This window comes from Saccopteryx bilineata, chromosome 10, assembly GCF_036850765.1.
Source record: "Saccopteryx bilineata isolate mSacBil1 chromosome 10, mSacBil1_pri_phased_curated, whole genome shotgun sequence".
Taxonomy (NCBI): Eukaryota; Metazoa; Chordata; class Mammalia; order Chiroptera; family Emballonuridae; genus Saccopteryx; species Saccopteryx bilineata.
The window spans coordinates 39,595,067-39,610,703 of NC_089499.1; the positions used below are offsets into that span (position 1 = coordinate 39,595,067).

Sequence of the window (15,637 nt, forward strand, 5' to 3'; positions counted from 1 at the left end):
GATTCCCACCCAACAGGAATGGGGGTCTTCGGAGGGGAGATGAAGTAAATGACTAATTTTAAGAATATAACCAAAGATTTTCATGAGACCTATACTATAATATCTGTATAATATAGATGAATACCTTGGGCCAAAGTCTGTTTCCCTTTGATAGCAAGCTACAGTCATGGTAAAAGTCTGTTTAGGCAATGACAAACCCCCTGGAGAATCTCCTGTTTAAGTTACGTTCCGCTTACCTAGGTTGGTAATCATTGACATTCCAACGTCCTAGTCCTCCAACTCCCATGTGTGAGGTTGTCTTGAGCCTTTCATGCATAGCACAAATGAGAAGTAGCAAGGACATTCATAAGGAGGGGCACCACTAGGGGTAGGTGCACTGAGTGACACTGCTACCAGCAGAAGCTCGTACCAGTCTCCAGTTATCAGTATGGATGTGTCCCTTTTCCTAAAGGACCAAAGCCTGGCTGACAAAATGTTCTGAGGTGCTTAGTACCTAAATGCCTAGGTAGGGATGCATTCTTCAGAGATCTGGACATCAGTAAGCTAAGTATGGAGGTCAGGGTGGTACAGAGGTGAGCCAGAGGTCTATTTGCTGAGTAGACTTTTATAAAAGAACTTGCCTAGATAGTACAAACATAACTGAGGCTCTTGTTTGCAGTCTTTCTCTCTCTCTCTCTCTCTCTCTCTCTCTCTCTCTCTCTCTCTGTGTGTGTGTGTGTGTGTGTGTGTGTGTGTGTGTGTGTGTTAGGAGGGAGTACAGGGTCACACAGCTCTAGTCAATTATCTTCTGTACTTTGCCTGTCAATGCTACAGCATTTGTGATGGGGGAAAAGGGAGTTCTCTTAGGTTCAAAGCATATGTTCAACCTTTTCATCAGGTAAAATGCTGACTAAGCTGAGCAGTTATCAGAAATGTCCCAAGAGTGCCAAACATCCTGGATGGAGTCAGTCCCTCCTTAAACTGGTTATAAAAAGTGAATTTTTCCCTGGTCAAGGTATTGGCCAACAAAATGTAAATGGTAGTGTATTAGAAAATTGCTCCCTCCCTTCTTTCTTTTCTTTCTTTAATTAAATGCTTCCTCTATGCCAGGCTCTGTTCAGGTGTTGGGATACAGTGACAAATGAGGCAAATAAGATCCTTGCCTTCAAGGAGTGTGCATTTGAGGGATAAATACAGTAACTGTGTAAACTATAAATAAAACAATTTCAGGTACTAGTAAGTGCTATACTGATATTATATTGGACAATGGGTAGAGAGTAATGAGTTGGGGCCTTGATCAAGGGAGAGGAGGAGGCTGTTGCAGGAACCAAAAGGAAGCCAGCAGGAGAGCAGTGCAAGGTGAAGCAGGGAGGTGCTAGGCAGATTGTAGAGCTGTGTTAGGTGGAGGAGTTTGTTCAAAATGGAGTGGGTAACCATTAGAACATCGGAAATAGGAGAGCAGTTCGCTCTATTTACAGGGCGGGCAAAAGTAGTTTTGCAGTTGTGAGTACAAGAAACAGCTTATTCTTTTATTATTTATTAATTATTGTCTTATTTTCTATATGAGCAACTAAAAACCTGCTTTTTCCCAATTTTATATATTACTCTGGTTATGCTGTTTGTAGAATAACTGGAATATGTAGAGGCAAGAGTGGAAGCAGAAAGACCTGTTTTGAAGGCCATGGCAGTAGTACAGATGATAAAGGATGATAATTTGGGCCAGGATTTTAGCAGTGAAGGTCATGAGAAGTGGTGAAAATTGAGAGAGATTTCAGATAGGATGGTCAGGTCTTACTGAGTTCTGGGTATGGCCTGCAAATATGGCAGGTGGTGATTTTATGTTTATGGACTTCCAAATACCTAACAAGTACTTTGTAAAAATTATATTGTCCCAGCTGACCAGGCGGTGGCGCAGTGGATAGAGCATTGGACTGGGATGCAGAAGACTCAGGTTCGAGACCCTGAGGTCACCAGCTTAAGTGCGGGCTTATCTGGTTTGAGCAAAAGCTCACCAGCTTGAGCCCAAGGTCACTGGCTCAAGCAAGGGGTTACTCAATCTGCTGAAGGCCCGCGGTCAAGGCACATATGAGAAAGAAATCAATGAACAACGAAAAACTAATGATTGATGCTTCTCATCTCTCTGTTCCTGTCTGTCTATCCCTCTCTCTGACTCTTTCTCTCTGTCTCTAAAAAAAAAAAAAAAAAAAAAAAAATTATATTGTCCCAGTAAGGTACTCTGGTTGTGTATGCACCAGGCTATCTGGTTGTCTGCCTATGCAGTTAGTAATTAATAACAAATACACCCTTGCTGGTGGTTCCCATCTGCAGAACATAGGGATTCCTCAGTTGCGAGTGTAGAATGTCAGCTGAATGAAGAACTTTGGGAATGTCTCAGGGTTCTCCTGTTACCCCTCAGGGTACTTAAGGTTGAATGACAGCCCTGGGTTGGTGAGGCAGGCCTGGTGGGCTCAATCTTCATACCTGCTTCTTTCTTCCTTTTTAGCTTCTTGCAGTTGATCCTTGCTCTCAACTCCGCTTTCGTGTCTGATCTCAGCCTTCTCTTTCGCAGTTCCTTCATCCTCCCCAACACTTCTTTCATGATATTGAATGAAAATTTTTCTGCCAAAATTGTGGCCCCAGAGCCCCACTAGAAGTGGTAATTCAGACTTGTTTAGTTTATGTTCTACTCTTGAGCCAGTAGCGCCAGAACCTTTTGTCTGAAATTGTCTTGTAGACAGACAATGCTTCATGTGCTCCTCCAGTGGGCAAGCTCAGAGATTCTCTGGGTCAGTGCGGAAAGGAACTAATGATCTTAATTGAGATAAGGCCTCACCTAAGATATGTCAAGGTGGATTAAATAAATAGAAGGGATCAGTGGCACGAAGAAATAAGATACTAAAGCCATCCATACCCAGAATGGAAACAATGAAATGGGGAAGCAGGGGGTTCTGTTGAGGGACACGTGAAACCTAGAGAAACTTGAAAACTGAGGTTGTCAACTGAAAATAATCTGCATTTCCTTCTTACCTAGAGATATTTCCACTGGGCTTTTGCCCTGTTTCCTACCCCAGTTGAGTTTTTGTGTACTCTGCAGAATCTGACAGTTCATACATTAAAACATTGTTGAATTCCTGTTTTATGCTGTGCATTGGCCACATGTTGCAGATACGAGGATGAATAAATTGCAGTGGCTTTTTTTTTTCTTTTTTAGTGAAACAGGGAGAGAGAGACAGACAGAGAGAAAGATGAGAAACATCAATTCTTCGTTGCAACACCTTAGTTGTTCATTGGTTGCTTTCTCTTATATGCCTTGACTGGGGGACTTCAGCCGAGCCAGTGACCCCTTGCTCAAGCCAGCAACCTTGGGCTCAAGCCGGCGACCTTGGGCTTCAAACTAGCAACCATGGGGCCATGTTTATAATCCCATGCTCAAGCTGGCACCCCATGCTCAAGCCAGCCACCTTGAGGTTTTGAACCTGGGTCCTCTGTATCCCAGGCCGACGCTCTGTCCACTGCACCACTACACAGTCAGGCTGCAGTGACTTTCTGACTCATCTCTCCTTCTATTTCCCTGATCCATCACACTGCCACCTACATCTATCACCCCCCTTTCTGAGAAACTTTAGAAGCACTATAAATGCATAATAAATAATTTGTGAATAAATGGGAATTATTTCTTCTGTTCAGAGAATCTTCCCACGTAACCTTTGTATTTATATGTTTTCTCCAAATCATGTTTCACTCTTCTGTTAATTTTTTTCTCTTGCCCTGGTATTTGTAGCTCTTCCACATTTAAAGTCTTTTGCATTTTCGATTTTCTTCCTGTTGATTTAATCTCATAGATCACTTGTTCTTAAAAACAAAAACAAACAAACAAAAAAAGCTTTATACTTGGTCTTTTGCATGTCTTATATAAAATCCTATTACGAGATATGGTTCCATTTGTGAGTATGCTTTTAGTTGTGTCTTAGTTTTATTGTTGACAAACTTATTGTCTTAATTATGCTTATAATGTTTGGTAATATTTTCATAGTGTGGAAGTTCAAATAGGTAACATTATTTATTGGTTTTTCAGAGTATTACTTTAAATTTTACCCCATTGACTATCTGTTATGCTTTTCTTTTATGTGGCTATTTTTGTGTCACGCTTTCATTATTCACTAATAAATTTGACAGGTTTTCAAGGTTTCTGAAAAACAAAATTGTGTTTTAAAAACATTTTCTTCTTCCTATCCAGGTTACTACAAATGAATTCTATACATTTCTTATCTCCTTCCTTCCTTCCTACTTTCCTTCCTTCCTTCCTTCCTTCCTTCTTTCCTTCCTTCTTTCCTTCCTTCCTTCCTTCCTTCCTTCCTTCCTTCCTTCCTTCCCTCCCTCCCTCCCTCCTTCTTTCCTTCCTTCTCTCTTCCTCCCTTTCTTCCTACCCTCCTCCCTTCCTTCTTTTCTTTCTTCTTCCTTTCCTCTCTTCCTTTCTTCCTTCCATTCTTTCTTCTTTCCTTCCTTTCTTTTTTCTTATGCTTACTAGGTTTTGAGACAATTTCTTTCTTCAGGAACTCAAGTACTGATTTGGCCCAGCTTAGCCCTAATACAGATGGTATAAGACAGAGGAGCTTTGATGTTACCTGGCCTCAAATATGTTTTCCCATTTTCTATGTGTGTAATATGATCAAAAACATTTTTTTAACTTCTCTTGGCCCCAGTTTCTTCATCTGTGAAATGGAGGTGACACTAACCTCAGTGTTGGCATAAGAATTAAACAATGCATTTAAGTGCTCAGCACAGTAACCAGCATATAAGCACTTTAAAAATGTTGGTGTAATAATGTTAATCTTCCCTTTGAGAGCCCAATACAAGGGGAATCTCAGCCCTTTACCCATATGCCTAAGCTCAGAGGCCTCAGAGGAAGCATGCCTAGTTCTCCCTTTCTTGTTCTCTTTCATTGTTTGTTGGTGGTAGGGTGAATTCCTTGGTGGGTGGTCTCATGCCTGATGTATGACCATTCTCTCTCCCAGTGGAGGCCTACACAGGATTGGTCTTATTTTGAACTCATCAGTAAGTTTCTGGTAAATGATACTCCTTCAGATGTATAGTTATTAAAATATACTTTTAGATGTTCTAAAAGGTTAGGTTATCATCATGGTAGAAAGTGGCTGAGACAGGGTAGAGAAAAGATCCACATAATTATAGAGAAAGGATCAAGAAACTAAGAGGCCAGGATATCAGATGGACTATCTGTTGAAATTGATAACAGTTGTAACAGAAATCGTGTTAAAGTGATGGTGAGCCAAAAGCTGCAATCATCCAGGAATGAGAGAGACTGACCAGGGGGAGATAAATATGCAGTAAGGAGGGGGAGTAGGTGGTGGAGTCTAATGATGTGTGACTCAAAGCAGGGGAGTTTTGGAGAGGGCAGAAGGAGGAGGGACTGCAGATAGCGACGAAGAACAAGAAGGCACCTAAGGCACTATGTTTGAAGGGTATGGAAGAGAAAACGAATCAGTGCCTGAGAGGGCTACAGGGAAAGCAGCATCTCAGTTTCCATTTAAAGAAGAAGCTTAAAGGAAGTTGAAGAAAACTTCAGAAAAGAAGCCTAGGATATTGGTATTTATATAACTGATATCTATCCATGAGTCCCACAGGGCTCAGTGGAAAGGTTAGGATTTCAGAAGATGGGATAGAGCTTAGATACCATCATCAGTCCCATGCATACATCATTGATTCCTTGCCAGGCATCCTTGCCAGGCTAAACCACAGTGCTGATTAAATCCAACCCTTTGCCTGTTTCATGACTGTAAAATCATACTGCTGAGCTTGCATTAATTTCATGATGTAACCTCAAGTGGACCCATAATGTTGCCTGGCAATCATACTAGATTTCCCCAGTCAGTTTCTGTTACATCTCTCCCCTAGATGCCTATTGCATGTCCTTATTCTCTTCAGATGTTCACCATCTCCTCCCCACTCTTCACTTTCAACTGGTGACCTTACCTCCTATTTTAGAAAAGAACTAGGAAAAAAAAAAAAGCTTTCACAAGCTATCATCACCACACCTAGCCACTACCTGCAGTGGTATTCCTATATTGTGTTTTCTGTCCTGTTCTGTGAAAGAACTAACCTACCTAAGAGCTTTATAACTTTTTCTCTTATATCAGTTCCCCTCTTCTGAGTTGTTGTCTATATGTGAAAATGTGCTTTTATTTCTCCCATTTTATAAATAATCCTCCTTGACTCCACTTTCCTAACTTATTTTGCTGAAACTTTATAGCAAAACTTGAAAGAGTTGTCTATATTCTGTTGCTATTTCTCTTCCTATTCTGTTTTGTACTCAAGCCAGTCAGTTTTCTGCCCCCACAATTCCAATAAAACCACTCTTATAAGTTACCTGTGATGCCTACATCTGTCATTTCTCAGTATTAACATTCAAGAGCAGGGTTGATCAGTTCCTCCTCCTTAAAACAGCTTCTTCACTTAGCTTCTAAGATACTTGTCAAGAACTATAAAGGATCTAAAATTTTACTCTTTTTGGCCCTGGCGGGTTGGCTCAGCGGTAGAGCGTTGGCCTGGCGTGTGGATGTCCCATTCGATTCCTGGTCAGGGCACACAGGAGAAGTGCCCATCTGCTTCCCCCTCCTCCCCCTCTCCTTTTTCTCTATCTCTCTCTTACCCTCCCGCAGCCAAGGCTCCATTGGAGCAAAGTTGGCCCCGGGTGCTGAGGACAGTCCACGGCCTCGCCTCAGGCTCTGGAATGGCTCTGATCACAGTGGAGCAACACCCCAGAGGGGCTGAGCATCGCCCCTTGGTGGGCATGCCAGATGGATCCCAGTCAGGTGCATGCGGGAGTCTGTCTGCCTCTTCCCTGCTTCTCACTTTGGAAAAATACAAATAATAATAATAATAATAATAATAATAATAAATTTTATTCTTTTTGTAAGCCAGCAAGTTAACCTGCTACAATTTCATGAATGGTAGTAAAAGACACAGACTTCTGGATCAGGGGGGAAAGATGGTTTATTACTTACAGCAGTAGTGGTAGCCATAGTAGCAGTGTTTTTGTCCTGGTTCTCTGAGCCCAGTTACCTTCAAGGCAATGTAAAGAGGGCCCAATTACACCTGCACTCATGGCGGGGAGGGGGTGTTATTAGAAAGGAAACCTGTCTGAGAGAACCCAAACCATTAATAATGAGCAGTAAGCATGCCTTCTCTTTGGTCCAGAGGGAACCATTACTTTATTATACTGGACAGTGACCCTATGCTTCAGAGGGAGACGCTACCAAGTCTTCCAGGGCTGTTGCTATGCAAACATTCTTGAAAAGGTAGTCCAGAACTGTCATGTCATGTCATATCATATCGTATCATATATCACATCACATTACATCATGTCGTATCACTGAATTCTAAGTGAGTCAGTGCCTCACTTACAATGTGTGCAAAAACATGAAAGACCCACCTGACCAGGCAGTGGCACAGTGGATAGAGCATCAACCTGTGACACTGAGGACCCAGGTCCCTGAGGTCTCTGGCTTGAGCACAGGCTCATCTGGCTTGAGCGTGGAATCATAGACATGACTCCATGGTCACTGGCTTGAGCAAGAGGTCACTGACTCAGCTGGAGCCCCCCAATCATGGCACATATGAGAAAGCAATCAATGAACAACTAAAGTGCCGCAATAATGAGTTGATGCTTTTTATCTCTCTTCCTTTCTGTCTGTTCTTGTCTGTCCCTCCCTCCCTCTCTCTTTCTCTCTCTCACTAAGAAAAAAAAAAAGAAGCATGAGAGACCCATGGAGAATCGCCTCACAATTCCTCCCCCTCTGGCTATGTCTTCTCTGTCTCTGCTGATTCTTCTTTCCTTGCCCAGATTCTTGATCTGTGCTGTGCAATAGTGTATATACCACTAGCTACATGATTAAATTTTCAGTTATTCACTTACAATTGAATTGTCATATTTCAAGTACAGGTACTTAATAGCCACATGTGGATATTGGCTACCTCTTGAATGGTACAAATGCACAAACATTTCATCATTACAGGAAGTTCCATTAGACAGCACTACTCCACATATTTGAATATACCAGGGCTCAGCCTTTGCATGTTTCTTTTTGAATTCTTATACAGAGATATAGACTAGAATCTTATAGAAAAAGATTTATTATAAAGTAAATGTTTCTCTATATTTTTTTCTCTTTTTCCCTCATTTGGTGAGCTCATCTAGTCTCAAGGCTTTAAAATTATTCAAATTTGTGTCAGCCCAAATATCTTCCCTAAAGTCCAGACTCAATTCTCCAACATCATTCTGCACATCTTTACCTGAATGTCTAATAGCCATGTCAAAGGTAACATTCAAAACTATTGACCTTCCTTTCGGCCACAACTTCCTCAGCCACCAACAAATCGGTTCTCTCTGCTATCTTTCCTGTCTCAATTCATATCAATTCTCTTCTTCCAGTTCAAGCAAAAAAACAAAAGAACAGTTTTTATTATAAAAAGCCAACCCTTAGAGTCATCCTTGATCTCCCTCTTTTTCACACAACACACACATTGTCCCATTGGCTCTTATTTCAAAATATATTCAGAATCTAACTACTTCTCACCCTTCCCCTGCTGCCGCCTGATCCAAACCATCATCATCTCATTCCAGGCAAATTTAGTCTCCCTACTTCCGCTGTTGTTTCCTGTAGTCTGTTCTCATCACAGCAACCAGAAGGATCTTGTTAAAAAGTAATTCAGATGTCATTTCTCTGTACAAAATTCTTTCAATAGCTTCCCATCCCAAAGTCTAGTCACACTGCCATTCTCATCCTTGCTAAACATTCAAGACACAGTTTCACCTCAGAGCCTTTTGTCAGTGTTCCTTCCATCTGCTTCTCCCCCAGTGAACCCCACACTCATACTTTTTCTGTCTTGATACTGTCTTATTGAAGAGACCAGACTAATTGTCTTATAAAATGATTCATACCATGAATTTGTTTCCTCATGGTATTGTTTAACTTATTTCACTATTGCATATTTTTCCTGTAACTGGATATTAGCTCTAAAAGATTGATTAAAGGCAAATATTTTTGGCAAGAACATTCTATCAATGATACTTCAATTTTCATATTGCATCATATCAAGAGGTGCATATTATCTGATTGTCCCACCATTAGTGATGTTAAGTTTATTAAGGTGTTAAGGTGGCAACTTTCAGATCCCTTCATTATAAATTTATGTTTTTACCTTTGTGATTAACAAAGAATCTGAAGGGTGAATGATTTTTTTTTAAATCCTGTGATTTTCAGCTGTTGAACTCTGTTTTTTCAAATAAAATATTTTTTGGAGATCTAATATATAAAACAGATAAAAGCAGAGCTATTCTGGTTGCAGTGGGAAATGTCTAGTATTGGCAGCTTCCAAGGGAACTCTGACAAGCACAGTTTGTAACTCCCAGGGCCAGGCCAAAGGACAGAGGCCCAGAGAGGCTACAAGAAGTCTTCAAGGCCACCTAGCATCTCACAGAGACTCAGTGCGCTTTCCATTAGAGCAAAATTTGGGGATCTCTATCACTTCCTTGGAAAGCTGTGGTTGTGGATTATCACTAAAATGACACTTGGATTTTCCCTGGCAGTCCATCCACTGTTTTTAGTTGTCTGAGTGCTTTTTTTGACATTCTATCTGTTCTGCAGATGTGAAGATTTGAAATTACTTCATCCTTAGTGTGTGTTGGGTTGCAGTCTTTTTTGTTTCCTTTTTGGAAATTTCTCTTCATCCACAAAGAATTCCAGATTCAGACATTATTCATCTTATGTCTGGAACACTAAAGTCTCAAGAGCTTCCACATGTCTTACCTCTTTCCACCTTTAGAACATTGAAAATGCTCCCACAGCTAAAGTCAGTTTTGTCATTTGCTTGCTGCTCGATTCCTTTCTGCACCTTACATACCATACAGCCTAATGTGCCTCGGTAGAGAATTGAGAAAGTTAATTTGGTATGTATACACAATGTATATAAGATAGAAGATGTAGATTTTCATTTTCATGGAAAGTAGAAAAAGAAGGTAATAAACTATAATTAAATCTCACTTTTGTTAAAAATATATATATAAAATAAATATTCACAAAAATCACCATGTCTGTATATGTATATTTAAAGTCAGAAAAGACATTTACAAAAATGTTCACGTTGATACTCTGTCTAGGTGTGATCTCTGCTTCTCTCTCTCTTTCTCCTCCCCCTCTCTCTCCCCTTCTTTCCTCTTCCCCTTCTCCCCCTCTCTCTCCCCTCTTTCCTCTTCCCCTTCTCCCACTTTCTCTCCCTCTCCCTCCTTCTCTTTCTCTCTCTCTCACTCACAGCAGGCATGTAGTATTTCTACAGTCATTACTTTTATGTCAGGATTAAAAATAAACACCTTTGATCTGTCAAATCCGAGCTGCGTTGAAGGCAATCCCAGTCCCCTTCCCAGCTTTCTGCCATTCGTGCTATTCTTCGGGAATTTTTTCCTGTCATCTTATCATCTCATTTAAGCAAATTTTCCCTTGACCATGTTCTATTTATATTACCCCAGGTTCCTGGTCATTTTCTAGAATTGCCCAGTTGGCTCTGAAGAGCCTCTCTGCTCGTTTGTACCAAAAGGATGTAAAAATCATGTTCTGAAAGTAACTGTCATTAGACCAGGCATGGCCAACATACAGCCCATGGCCGGATTCAGCCCACATAATGAGTTTATGTGGCCCGCGATTAAATTTTTAATATTCTCCACTACTTTAAAATCTCAGCTACTTAGAAGCGGAAGCGACTTTGATTATTGGAAATCGAGATATTTAAGAAGATAGGGATACGCGGAAAAGAATTCCTCGTGTGACTAATCTAGGTTTAACTTGCAATAATTGGTCGAATGGATTCGCAATACTTCTTTATTTTTTTAAAAATTTCATTATAAAGATTTACAACTTTTGTACTCGTCTGTACTCAATATGAACTGTTTGACGTTTAGTGGCAATGTGAAACCCACATTCTTTTAGGCAGAGTTTGCCAGTGCGCAACCAAGGTCAAACAATTCGTTATTTTTGTGGTCAAGTGTGCTGAATCAAGTGGCATTGTAGCATAGACAGTAGCTGCAGTTGATAACTGAAAATGTGTCCAGGCTGTTTGTAAAACAAAATAATTGTTTTATTTGCAATATAACCCCTTCAAGCTCATTCTATTAATTAAATATTGTTTCAATTGATTGTGATACAGTTTGGATATTTATATGGTATGTAATTATATTTTTATTAAAATATATACATATATATTTTTTTACAGAGTCAGAGAGAGGGATAGACAGGGACAGACTGACAGAAATGGAGAGATGAGAAGCATCAATCATTAGTTTTTTGTTGCACGTTGCGACACCTTAAGTTGTTCATTGATTGCTTTCTAATACGTGCCTTGACCACAGGCCTTCAGCAGACTGAGTAACCCCTTGCTCGAGCCAGCGACCTTGGGCTCAAGCTGGTGAGCTTTTGCTCAAACCAGATGAGCCCTCGCTCAAGCTGGCAACCTTGGGGTCTTGAACCTGGGTCTTCCGCATCCCAGTCCGACGCTCTATCCACTGCGCCACCGCCCAGTCAGGCTAAAATATATTTTTATTAAAAATAATACTGTATATTAAAATTTTTTTCACTCACATTTATTTATAAACAAAGTATGTAATAAAATTTTGTTTACTTAAACAAATCATTTTTGTATTTAACATTTTTTAATTTTAATATTTCGTCCAGCCCATGAAAAACGTTTTCTTTCTAATCTGGCCCGGGGGCAAAAACTGTTGGCCACACCTGCTCTAGACTGTGATCTCCAGCAGACCCAGGAGGAGAATAGGTATCTGTTGAATGAATCCATGTATTCTTTTTTTGTCTTATTTCATTTATCCCATAAGTTCCTCACAAGACAAGCTTTGCTTCTTTTCTATAATACCCCTAACATTTAGGTAGTTAATATAAATAAATGAATAAAGTCTTTTTTAAAATCCATAATTTACTTAATAAAAATAAATTTGAGTTCAGTTGTTAGCATTGGCCAGAATTTGTGCTTAGATAAAAGACATTCAGATCCTGCTCATAGATTTATGATCATGGCTTAGTCACTTAAGCCTCTGAGCTGCCTTCTTCTGTAGCCTCATTGATTCTTTTCTGGACTCTACAGAGCCCTTCTACCTAGATTATCTATCTAGCTTTAAACCTTGCTCCCCCCACTTCTGTCTGTCCTTTGCCTACAGTGTAACTCTGACCTCATCCCCTCCTTCCTCCATTGAAACCTCTCAGGGGCTCTCTGATGCTTTGTTGCCTCTGTACCCCCCTTTCAAGTGTAGCTCCTAGAAGCCTCTCTTCACACTTGACACTGGAATAATACCAAACTCCTGATAGCTCCTCACATCACATGCCACCCCTTGCTTTGCTCCCTTTGTCCACAAGTCATTTTCCCTTTCTTCTTGCAGCCAACTACTTCTGCTTGACTCCAGGACTGGGTTCAGGAGTCCTGCTTTCTAGAATGTTTTTCTTTTTTTTCTTTTTTTTTCTTTTTTTTTTTTTGTATTTTTCTGAAGCTGGAAACGGGGAGAGACAGTCAGACAGACTCCCGCATGTGCCCGACCGGGATCCACCTGGCACGCCCACCAGGGGCGATGCTCTGCCCACCAGGGGGCGATGCTCTGCCCCTCTGGGGGGTCACTCTGCCGCGACCAGAGCCACTCTAGCACCTGGGGCAGAGGCCAAGGAGCCATCCCCAGCGCCCGGGCCATCTTTGCTCCAATGGAGCCTTGGCTGCGGGAGGGGAAGAGAGAGACAGAGAGGAAGGAGGGGGGGTGGAGAAGCAAATGGGCGCTTCTCCTATGTGCCCTGGCCGGGAATTGAACCTGGGTCCCCCACACGCCAGGCCGACGCTCTACCGCTGAGCCAACCGGCCAGGGCCTGGAATGTTTTTCTTGATATGAAGGTTAGGTATCTTCTTTCTCTGTCTATTTACATTGAAACTGCTTTGAAGCAAAATCATAGATTATAGTTCCTCTTCTTGAAAAGAATCTGACTTGGAACGGCACTCAAAAGTTTATTAAACTGGTCTGTGGCCAGTTGGTTCAGTGGTAGAGAGTGTCGGCCTGGCATACAGGAGTTCCGGGTTCGATTCCCGGCCCGGGCACACAGGAGAAGCGCTCATCTGCTTCTCCAGCCCTCCCCCTCTCCTTCTTCTCTGTCTCTCTCTTCCCCTCCCGCAGCCAAGGCTCCATTGGAACAAAGTTGGCCCAAGTGCTGAGGATGGCTCCATGGCCTCTGCCTCAGGTGCTAGAATGGCTCCGGTTGCAACAGAGCAATGCCCCAGATGAGCAGAGCATCAAGAGGGCATGCCAGCAATTAATGCTCTAGAATTCCCAGTGCATTGGACTAAAGCTATGCTCTAGCGGAGACCCAAGACCAAATCCTTCCCTGACTTTCCCCCCTGCTTTACCATATTTTCTTCACTTTTTTCTCTTCTTCTGAGCACACTCTGGTGGTAAGTCACTTACACAACTATCTCTGTCTCAGGTTCTGTGTGAGATAGCAGGCAGATGGTAACATGCATTATTGATGTAAAAAGAAATTAGCATGAAAACAGGAAGCAGAGATAACTCAACTATCCTAGCAGAGAAAAGTTGAAGGGTGGTGTTGGTGAGAGAAGACTTCTTAAGTGAAATAGCTCCTAAATGCAGTCTTAAAGTATAAATTGGATTAAGTAGGTAAAAACGTTACCTTGGAAGTCAGTTTAGTTGTTAAATGTGTGCTAAAAAATAAGGCATAGAATGTAAAACATTGTTTTGTGATTAAGTTAATACTATTGTAGGAATTTTAGTTTTAAAAGTCTTACATTTTAAATGATGGCATTTATTAAGGGAACAGGAAGGGAAACAAAAAAAAAAGGCACATATACACTATGGAATACTACTCAGCCATAAGAAATGATGACATCGGAACATTTACAGCAAAATGGTGGGATCTTGATAACATGATACGAAGCGAAATAAGTAAATCAGAAAAAACCAGGAACTGCATTATTCCATACGTAGGTGGGACATAAAAGTGAAACTAAGAGACATTGATAAGAGTGTGGTGGTTAGGGGGGGGGGAATGGGAGAGGGAAAGGGGGAGGGGGAGGGGCGCAAAGAAAACAAGATAGAAGGTGACAGAGGACAATCTGACTTTGGGTGATGGGTATGCAACATAATTGAACGACAAGATAACCTGGACTTGTTATCTTTGAATATATGTATCCTGATTTATTGATGTCACCCCATTAAAAAAATAAAATTATTATAAAAAAATAAATAAAAAAGGGCATGCCAGGTGGATCCTGATCAGGCACATGCGGGAGACTGCCTCTCTGCCTCTCACTTCAGAAAAAAATACCAAAAAAAAAAAGTTTATTAAACTGTATTGTATATATGTTTTTCTAAACTGTCTAAATGATTTTTATAATAGAATGTAGTTTGATTTTTATATGATCTCCTCCCAAATAGAAAAAGACTTAGAAAAAGAAAATAGGAGTTAACTTAAAATACTACCAGCAGAAGGACAACTATTGTTATTTTGGTATGTAATAATAAATAAAATCTTTTAAATTATAAAATGGTAAAAGTTTAACCCCTAAATTTTTCTTTCAGAGCCAGTACTCAGGGAAACCAGTAGCTCTGCAAATTACATGCATTAAAAAAAATTTTTTTTTTAATAAATTTTTATTAATGGTAATGGGATGACATTAATAAATCAGGGTACATATATTCAAAGAAAACATGTCTAGGTTATTTTGTCATTAAATTATGTTGCGTACCCCTCGCCCAAAGTCAGATTGTCCTCCGCCACCCTCTATCTAGTTCTCTGTGCCCCTCCCCCTCCCCCTAACTCTCCCTCCCTCCCTCCCATGTCCTCCCTCCCCCCACCCCTGGTAACCACCACACTCTTGTCCATGTCTCTTAGTCTCATTTTTATGTTCCACCAATGTATGGAATCATGTAGTTCTTGTTTTTTTTCTGATTTACTTATTTCATTCCTTATAATGTTATCAAGATCCCACCATTTTGCTGTAAATGATCTGATGTCATCATTTCTTATGGCTGAGTAGTATTCCATAGTGTATATGTGCCACATCTTCTTTATCCAGTCTTCTATTGAAGGGCTTTTTGGTTGTTTCCATGTCTTGGCCACTGCATGCATTAAAAATTAATAGCCAGTTCACTGTGGTTCCCACATCAGGTAATAATTCAAAATAGTTCTCTGGTAAAATACAGTTTTTTTACTAATTCTAACCAAGAAAAAATTTTTGCTTTTCTCATGTTCCCTAGACTCCGAGCCATTTTTTATCCCGTTTTTCCATAAGAGGTGAAATCCCAGGGAGCAAAGTGACTGGACCAGCTTACCCAGCGGTCAGGACAGCAGCTGAAGCAAGGATAGCACTCCTGACTGCCCACCTGGTGCTTTGTCTCAGCCCCATTTCCTGTTGTTCCACTGGAGGGAAAAGAAAAGTAAGTTGTTGTGTTTTTTTAATTTATTAATTTTAATGCAGTGACATTGATAAATCAGGGTACATATGTTCAGAGAAAACATCTTCAGATTATTTTGACATTTGATTATGCTGCATACCCCTCACCCAAAGTCAAATTGTCTTTTGTCAA

General features: G+C 40.7%; 1 protein-coding gene across 6 annotated transcripts in view; it reads left to right on the forward strand.

The window, feature by feature from the left end:
- The window catches only part of PPP2R3A (protein phosphatase 2 regulatory subunit B''alpha), a 239,225-nt gene that overhangs the window by 18,237 nt on the left and 205,351 nt on the right, over nucleotides 1-15,637 (forward strand). For 5 of the 6 annotated variants that reach the window (XM_066244971.1, XM_066244967.1, XM_066244966.1 and 2 more), the window contains exon 2: nucleotides 15,308-15,491. The gene's annotated coding sequence lies outside the window, so the exon portion shown is untranslated. The remainder of the gene's footprint in view (nucleotides 1-15,307; nucleotides 15,492-15,637) is intronic. The other variant, XM_066244969.1, reaches the window with a different exon arrangement.